This window comes from Selaginella moellendorffii, unplaced genomic scaffold (genome assembly GCF_000143415.4).
Source record: "Selaginella moellendorffii unplaced genomic scaffold, v1.0 SELMOscaffold_9, whole genome shotgun sequence".
NCBI classification, from domain to species: Eukaryota; Viridiplantae; Streptophyta; class Lycopodiopsida; order Selaginellales; family Selaginellaceae; genus Selaginella; species Selaginella moellendorffii.
The window spans coordinates 2,796,056-2,805,456 of record NW_003314270.1 but is presented as its reverse complement, the minus strand read 5'-3'; positions in this window follow the sequence as shown (position 1 = coordinate 2,805,456).

Genomic DNA, 9,401 nt, shown 5'->3' with positions numbered 1-9,401 from the left:
TGGCATCAATCAATTTTTCTAGAAAATCTTTTTTGACTTTTTGCTACACATCCACCAAACTCAAACCATTGATAAAACATTTCATCTTTAGCAAACATTCATGAAATTAAAGTAGTGATCATAGAATTAACATACACATTCAAAGACAATATCCTTTGCATCAACTTTTTCAACTTTTTCAAACTTCTTCACAAATGAAGCATAAAGAACCTTTGTTAAATCATTTAGAAATCCTTAATGAAATTACCATATCTAAAACAAAACCATAAAAATATTTCATGGTTTAGGGATTTAGAGCTTGTTGATTTCATTCAAATTGTTCTTTATGGGGGGAGGGGGAGGGGGGGATGCTCATCCTAATGAAGAGTATAACATTAGTAATGATAGTCATGATGAGGATGAAGAAACTGTTGATGACATCATTTTAAAACAAGAGCCAAATTAAGAGTTTAAAATGACATCAAGGAGGTGAATAGACTCAATGTATAACTTGACTTGGATATAGAACTTGTAAGAACACACATAGCAAAAGAAACCAATCTATCTACAAACATCTATATTCCATAACTAGAGCTAGAGCAAAAAGCCAGTTTGCCTCTTTATTCTTATCTGCACCAAATCTCTCACACTTCAATATAGTAATGCCCCTTAAATGACAATGTCCCCCATCTAAAGGAAATTACCAATTATCTCATGTTCAGGCTACCTTTCATGTGGAGCTTGTGGACTCTTCCCTCTTTGCGCAAAAGTGCCAACAAATTGGAAGCACCATTGAATCTGATTCTGGAGAGTCTTTTGTCATGGGCATGAATCAATTGCTCCAGGAGAAGAAGACAAAAGAACTCCCAAAGCAAAACTTGAGGGCCAAACACAATCTCTTTCCAGTGGCTTTCTCGTACACTTCCAATACCAATTGTATCAACAAAGTGGGCAAAATCAAATTCAAGGTAATCTTGAGGCATTGGCAAGGTGGTGGCAGCACACTCCATTGGATTAAAGCCAGGCCATAGTGGTTTAAAGAGAGGTAACAGTGGGAACAATGATGTGTCACTATTATATCCCTTTGCATTTATTTCCTTTGGATGAGGATTAATTTTATGCAGAAGTATGTCATTGTGACAGTGACACACTTAAACTTCTCAATCATTAGCCATGTCTCCACACTTCCCAATATGATGAGCAAGCACACGAGTGGCAGATTCTTGTCTAGATTCCCTCAAAATGTCCACCTTTGCTGCTAAGCCTGAGTGTTTGGCTGCTAGCTTGCTTGTAGAGCTTGAGAGCAAAGGTGGACATTTTGAGGTTTATACTCAATATATCCCATGAAACAATGTTTTTTTGCTTCATGCAAATTCTGAGCATTTCTAGCATCTCATTACATCTGATAGAAGAGCTCAAGGTGCATGTCCCATATATTCCATACAACCAACATCATGGTTCTTCATCCTCCCAAACACTTCTGACACTTCCACATGTCCATGAGGCTGCTCATGACAAATACATTGGATTCATATCCACACTTCGCACCCATCCTGCATGAATCTTCCATGCTCCCATTCCTTGCATACAGATCCACCAGACTCCTTGCCACAAACATATACTCCCTATGTACATGAGTTTTATCCCATAAGGACAAACTTATGAATGATTCCATGTTTGTCGGTGTTTGAGCTTCTTTTAAATTTTGCCTACAGTCCCATATGCACGTAGGCTGCAGCTTGCTTCTTGTCTGGCTATAACATTCTTCCACTTCCCAAGTGATCATGTTCGGCTTGAAACAGAGCGAAATGCCAAAGCAACACTCCTTTATTTCTTATAATTTTTATAACCACTTTGGTATCCCATCTTCACTATGCTCTTCTAACCATACTATTTTAAAAATAGCCTTTCCATTAATTTTTCTCTCTCCTCCTATTAAACTTCTAGCATATAAAGTATTGTCAAAAAAAGTAAAATTATTATGCATTTTGGGCAAAATATTGGGGTAGATGATGTTCCAGACCTGGATGAATTCCTAAAGAAGTATGACCCTCATCACTGCAAGTCCTCAAAAGCTGGTGGAACGAAGGGCTGTTGTGAGTATACTCTCAGAAATGATTGTAAGGATTTTTCTTGGCATTACTCAATAATGGATTGGTTTTGGGAGCCAAGAAAGTATTGACACAAACTGAATTTTGAACTTTCTAGAGGATGCGAAAAGCTTGGGTTATGCTGATTATTTTATGCATTAAATTTTATTTCTACTTTTATTTATTAAAAAGGTAGAATAATGTTTGAAGGAGATTAAGTGGATTTATAGTTGATTTTGTCATCTTTTATTAGTTAAGTTGCTATTTCTTGTTGCTCCAAACCTAACTCAAGGTTAAAAACTAGCAAATGCTAACTCTCTCTTTGACATGCCTAGTCTATTGTAAAGTTGTTGAGCTTGCTATCCACATTAGACCACTGGCACACACTCAGACAACTTTGTGTTTCAGAACCAAAAATGTTGACAGAAAAGAGAAACAAAGAGAAACAAAGTTATTCCTTATAATTATTTAAAACCACCTTTCCATACTATTTAAGTTATAGCCTCTCCCGTTAAATTTTTTTATTTTTTTGCCAAAATAATAAAATTATTAGCTAATAAAAGATACGGTGAAATCAACTACTTAATCTCCTTCAAACATTCCACACATTCTTCTTTATCAATAAATAAAAGTCGATAAAGCATATCGTTTTCGCCATCTCGACAGCCTCACCACCATACAGTGAAAGTGCTCCAGATCTGGAGTTACCTACGATCAGCTCATTGCCTGGGTTGCTGTGTCGACCAAGCCAGCATCGCTACACTCAGTGAGGATGAAGTGAAAGCAATCCCGTCCGGTTTTAAGACTTCCAGAACAAAGCCGCAAGTGACCATAACTCGGCAGTCCTTCACAGTACTACGTGCTCAGCACCAGTGATACTCTCGCTTTGAGTTGGCCACGGACGCAATGACTTCGTCTCTATATCTGGAGATAGTCAAGTGAATTACCTTCCCAATTGCCAGAGCTGCCCAAGCCTTCAGTTCTGCCACGAAAGTTTATCAGCATCCGTTGAAACAGCTCGTCCGGTTCCTTGTGATAGCCGGCAATCAAGATAGTCCACAATGTTGCTTCGGGGGTATTCGTTTAAAAACTTGACGAGGCTTCAACACCTTGCATAGAGATTTTCGCGACGAATATAACCTTTGCAGATCGACCAAGCTCTCTGTGTCTTCTTCACTTCAAACACTGGAACAGGCCCTCCAATGCAGTATCAACCGTTTGAGCGGCCTCGGTACTTCATGAGAGCAAGGCATCGTCAGTTGGTGCCGTTTAGAGCGAAGCCAGAGACCACACTAATTCCGCCGCTTAAACCTCTCGAGCACTCGCTATGCTGGTAGCACCGTACATTCACAATCTCATAGTCAGAGAATCGTCTTCCTCCTGTGCGTTTAGCACTTTAATCCTCCACTCTTTCTTCTCAGTCAGAGAATCGTCCACCACAACTGCCAGAGGATTCGTCACTTCGATCCGCCACTGAGGGTCCTGAAAGATCGCATTCCTGCGCTGTTTCCTTCGAGATAACATCCATCGCACTAGCAAACAGCACGCAAGCAGCACCAAGATCGCAACCAAAACCCAGAGAAGAAGCGGGAGCAGCGACCAGGGCGTCCTCCGAGCCACTGTAACCACTGCCGCGGGTGTCGGTGTGGCCATCGCTGCGTTGTGACCGTCGCGACGATGGTGGTGGTGGTGGTGGTGGTGGCGGCCTCCATGATGGTGACCATGGTGATGGTGGTGGCCTCCATGATGGTGACCATGGTGATGGTGGTGAACAACCAGAGGAGCTCCATCACCGTGATGATGATGGTACACCGCTGCTGCTGGAGCTGGATCGTGGTGGCGAGGCGCTGGAGCTCGATCACCAGGGTGGTGGCCTCGAGCATGAACGAAAGCAGCTGGCGCTGGAGCCGGAGCTGGAACTGGAGCGCCACCTTGAAGAACTGGAGCTAAAGCTGGCGCTGGCTCGTGGCCTCCATGAGATGCTCGAGGACGGTGGTGTCCATGCGCTGCTCGATGCGCTGGAGCTGGAGCTGGAGCTCGCGGGTGTGAAGCTCGGTGATGGCCGCCATGCCAGGGCGCTGGAGCTCGGCGGCCAAGCGTTGGAGGCTCATGATCACGAGAGACCATAGCTTCTTGATGGAGAGAAGCATCCATACCTGACGAAACCGCGCGTTCCGACATCTCGAATAGAAAAATCCAAGCGAGAAAATATAACCTAACCCTTGACTTGGAAAAAAATAGTAATACTTTTGCCTTTGTGAAAAAAGAGAATGGTTTTCACGCTGTGGATTGCGCGGCGAGTTGGATCCTCCCCAAAGTCATCGTCGTCATGGAAGCGTCCCGGTACTGCTGGTAATCGGTCACCAGATCGTTGGAACTCGAGCTCGTCCATCTCCTCGCCGGAGGAACGCCTTCCGCCAGAACATGAGCGTCAACCTACTTGTAAAACAATGGACTATTCAAGAAGAGTGGAAAAACAAAGCTTGTGTGAGCACATTCTTAGCTGTGCTTGAGCTTGTCCTTGAATTCCTGCTGGAACTTCTCCAAACACTCGAGCTCCATAGTCAAATTCCTCGAATCCGGAAAAGGAAGAGGGCGAGAAGGAGCAACAGAAGATTCCAAGTTGGGAGAGTTCCATGAAATCAATGAGGTCTCGAGGCTCATCTTTCGTGTTTCCAAGGAGAGAGTGGAGGTCTTGATCTTGTTTGACAGGCGCAGTTGGCTTCGTTTTTACTTCGTGTGCAACACCAAAGAAGACAGACGCGAGGAGCTGTGCCTGATGACATACAAGCAGGAAAAGACTAAAGACGGCGCTAGCAAGTTCGCTTCTGCTGCCGAACTTGCAGATCATCGTCCTCCGGAACGCCCGCCAGCAATCTTTCAGTGTTTCCCAGCTGATCGCCTGCCTAGAAATATTTTCATAAGAGTCACCAGCTTTGCTCGTGAAACTTACTTGCCGGCACCGCTGATCAAGTATCTTCCAGATTATAAAAGCTCCCAGAGGCATCTCCAGACAGATGCCAAGCAGCACTACGGGAATTAAAGCCCATTTTTGTGGTCCTGATCATGAAATCAACAAAAAGCAGGAGTTTTAAATCCAATCGAAAGAAAAAAATCCTGGTAAAGGATGAGAAGTCACCTGAAACGGCTGAATCGCTTGAATCACGCGACTTTGGATCATCGATTTGTATCTCGCGAATCAGCCGGTTCCCGCGATCGGCTATGAGTAAGGAGCCACAAGAACACGCCAAGCTAAACTCGCTTGAGAAACGAGCTGTGTCTCCGGGGCCGTCGGCAAACCCTGGCTTTCGAGAGCTACCTCCGGCAATGGTGGTCACTGTTGGAACTAGAAAAAATGTTCTAGAGATTTTTAAAAGAGAAAACGAAACTACCTTCGCCATCCTTGCTGATTTTGCGTATAGCCAAGTTCCTCGTATCCGCCACAAAGACCGCGCCATTGTCGCAAATAGCAAGGTTTGTGGGCGATTAAAAAGTGACTTTACCGCGGGGCCGTCGACATAGCCGGACTCCCCCACGAATGAACCGGCAAAAGCTTCCAAGCTGCTGTCTAGAGGAAAAAAAAACTCTTACGCTTTATAAGAAAAGCCTCTAGTGCTTACTCCAGTCGAGAATTCCCCGTGCAGCGAGTGGCGCCTCTTCCAGACGCTCCCCAAGGGTATGAGGATCGTCAGCAGCGTGCGAGAGTGGCAGTCTCAGCTTCCATATACGATTGCCACTAGAATCGAGCGCCAACACAATCTTGTTCCGCAGGTCCATATACAAGCCAAGGGCATTTACCGAGTGCTTGTCGAGATCAAACAAGGTCTTGACAGTAAACCCAGAACAAGCAAGAGAGTTAAACTCACTAGCGTCATTAGCAAGCGAGGCGAGCAGCAGCGCTCCGATGATCCAAGCCGAGCTGTTCTGCATATCGTGCTCTAAAACCTGCCTGAGATGGTTAGAAGATCCATTTCCTATGTGGTTAACTACCCATGAATCATAATTGAACTGTGTGTTCACGCCATTCGCAAGCTACAAAGAGTTATCATCAAGCAAGGCAGTGGAAAACATGGATTTTGGTACTAGGACCATTCATGAACAATGGATAAGAACAACTAAGATCCATCGAGAAAGGTATGCTATATAAGCTTTAGGATTATCTCATGTTCTTTGGAAAATGTTGCCAGTTTGATTATCCATATCGAGCACTAATTCTACTGTGAGAGAATATCAGATCATTGCAATGATTTCATCCCAAAATATCACAGACGTTCAAGCATGGAACGTTCAATTTCAGGGCTGAACGCATTCAGCCTTCATGCTAAGAGATTGTGATGGGAATGGCACGACTGCTGCCAAGCATGTCTGTGTAACACATTTGCTTATAATGTTATATATTTGCCAAGGTCTTTGTGAAATAGGTTTACATTTGCAGATCCTAATCATTCCATAATCAGTTTAAAAGTTTAAATTGTCATCTTCATTGAGAAGCTCTTCGTTAACTAATCCATAACAATCTAGATAGCATTATTTCCTTAAAATATTTTGTGATAAAGTCTATTGAAATATTATCTCATTTGTTTATTTATATATAAACGATAAAAAAATTTAGTTGTAAATAATTAAAGAGAACAATTTCAGAAATCTCATTAAGGTTTCAATATAAAGAGATTTAGAATCTTAGAATATTTAGGGCTAAGCATTTTTGAGTTTAAATACTACAAAATTCACTCAATATTACTTGCTTCAAATTAGGTATTCTCTCTTGATTAAGTCTTATGATATGCACAATATCAATTTAAGCATATGATCCTCAAATGTAAACTTTTGAATTTGGATTGCTCAAGAAGTCATCTACCATATTGTATAAAGTTTTGCTTGTACATATTGAGATGTACTAGACACATTAGCAATTTAATAAGTTGACAAGATTATTGGATGAGTTATTACTATAGTATCATAGGTAAAAATAAATTTCCTATAGGCTTGCTATGGGTGGTAAATAAATTGGTTCATAACTGTTTAATACGACAATAGTGGATCCTTACTATGTATGATTATAAATGGATCGAGGTTCAAATGGTCATTATTGTATTCTTTCATAAATGTTTTTTAAATTAGATTAAAAACAGCAAGTTTAATATTTAGTCAAGTTGAGTCCAAAAATAAAGTTTTCATCTAGATCTGAATCCGAGTATGCATGAATTTGAGTATGCGTTTGAATTTGAACACATACTCGACTAATTTGGTTCTGAATCTGGATCTGAATCACAAATTCTCCATGCTCTTCGTGATCAAGCCTTGGATGTTTATTTTGCATTTTGTGGATGTCGATGTTGGATCTAAAAAAAAATAGGCAAAGATGTTCAATGCTTAATATGCTATTAGATCACAAGAATTTGTGTTAAGGTGAAGAGTTATTCCTTTTTTAGGATGGAAAATTTTCCACAAATATTTTTAGACTTTTCCAATTGCCGATCTAGATCCAGATCCAGATTGGCTATTGGAAAAGTTTAAGAAAATTTGTAGAAAATTTTCCATCCTAAAAAAAATGACTCTTAGTGTAGGAATGAAAACTTTCAAGACTCAACCAACTTCCTTCTATTAACAACTTCACATAGGTTCACCTTAACACAAATTCTCATGATCCAATAGCATGCTAAACATCAGACATCTTTTGTAACGCACATGAATTTGGAGTCGAACTCCAAGCCCGTTGCGGTACGAAATGAGGGTCCGGTACAATCCCACGAGCACTAGCTCCCTGTATCCAGCACCTGCACGCAAAATGGTGTTAGACGGAGTCTGGCACAATTTTGGCATACCGGTGGCCTAACGCGAGGAGGAGGGTACTCCATTGACTAGAGCAGCATGGAGCTTGGGCTTAGACCCAAGCCGGACGCAGAACAAGGAGCGACACAGCCCAATGGGAGCCAAACTAATGTCTCAAGTGGTCGAACATGCATTCCAACCACTATCCCTACTATACATTTGGAACCCCCCCCCCCCCTCCCCCTGTGGGACACACGCTTTGGGCTTTCACCCCAAGCCTCCCTTAGTACTAGAAGTTAGTCTCTGGGACAAGTCCAAAACTTACTAAATATGGAATGGCACTAGATTGCAAATTTGGGCACAGGACAAACACTATTGTGTTCAGGCCGATCTCTACATTCCGTAGATATGCCAAATGAGCTAATCTAGACACTTTCCATAAATAGCACTTGGAACCAAAATGAGACTAACACAAAGGACATGATAGCGAGGGTGTTTGGCAGACATGGTAAGCTATCATCTAGCGAATATTGAGGGACTAGTCTCAATATCGCGGGGGTTCCCAACACTAGCAAGTGCAAGTCAACGAATGAGTTTCTCTAACCAGGTCAAGTATGCTTGACAAATAGCATGTAGGAATTCCGTCCTTATGCTCATTTGGTCAAGTGCACACACGATGACCAGTTTCTCAACTAGCTTGGGTGGAGACCATAAAAGGGACCAGCAGTACCGACCTCCTACCATCGTGGCAGTAAAGAAAGAGTGCCCGTAAGGACTAGTCAACAAGTATCTTTCGATACCCGAAGTCACATTTGCGACACTCTTCCCCCCTTGGGGAAGATCGACGTCCTCGTCAATGCATACCCAAGTCTAGCAAACCGTCAAGGAAACAACTCCGAAAGTTAACGGAAAGCACACTATGTGGGAAACACATTGACTTAAATGAGTTATGGAACGACCTCTCCTCTACGTTCAAAAACGTTAAGACTCAGACACCCTCCGGCTGTCACCGACAAGGAAATGACTAACAGAGTTAGCCACCCTTGCTACTCCGAATACCACTCGGCTTACAAAGGAATGATACATCCCTGCCCGCAAGGACATAGGGAGAAGGCCAGAGGCCCAACTTCCCCTAAGCAAGAAATCGGGAAGATTTAAACAACTATTATAAATTGGCAGATTAAGTTGTTTACACGACCACGCCCTTTTTCGAAAATGAGTTATCGAGAGAGAGGCGGGGACTTGTGATCAGTCTATAATAGTTATCCCCATGGTTATGGATTGAACCCATGCACCAAAGTGCCGAAGTTAGCCTGCCAAAATTGACCCAAGTACTATCGAACGAGAGAAACGACACTTTGGTTTATAGAAATATATTCTTTATTGATTTGCAAGATTTATTACAAGATTTTTACAAAAGCTAGTCTTTATTACTCTTATACTCCGTGATAAGCTCACGAGTATGGGTAAGATTACAAAGAGGTTCCCAAGTTGATTCACAAGTCGGGTAACCTTTCCACTTAACTAGATATTCCTTTACACGACCACCACGTTTCCGAT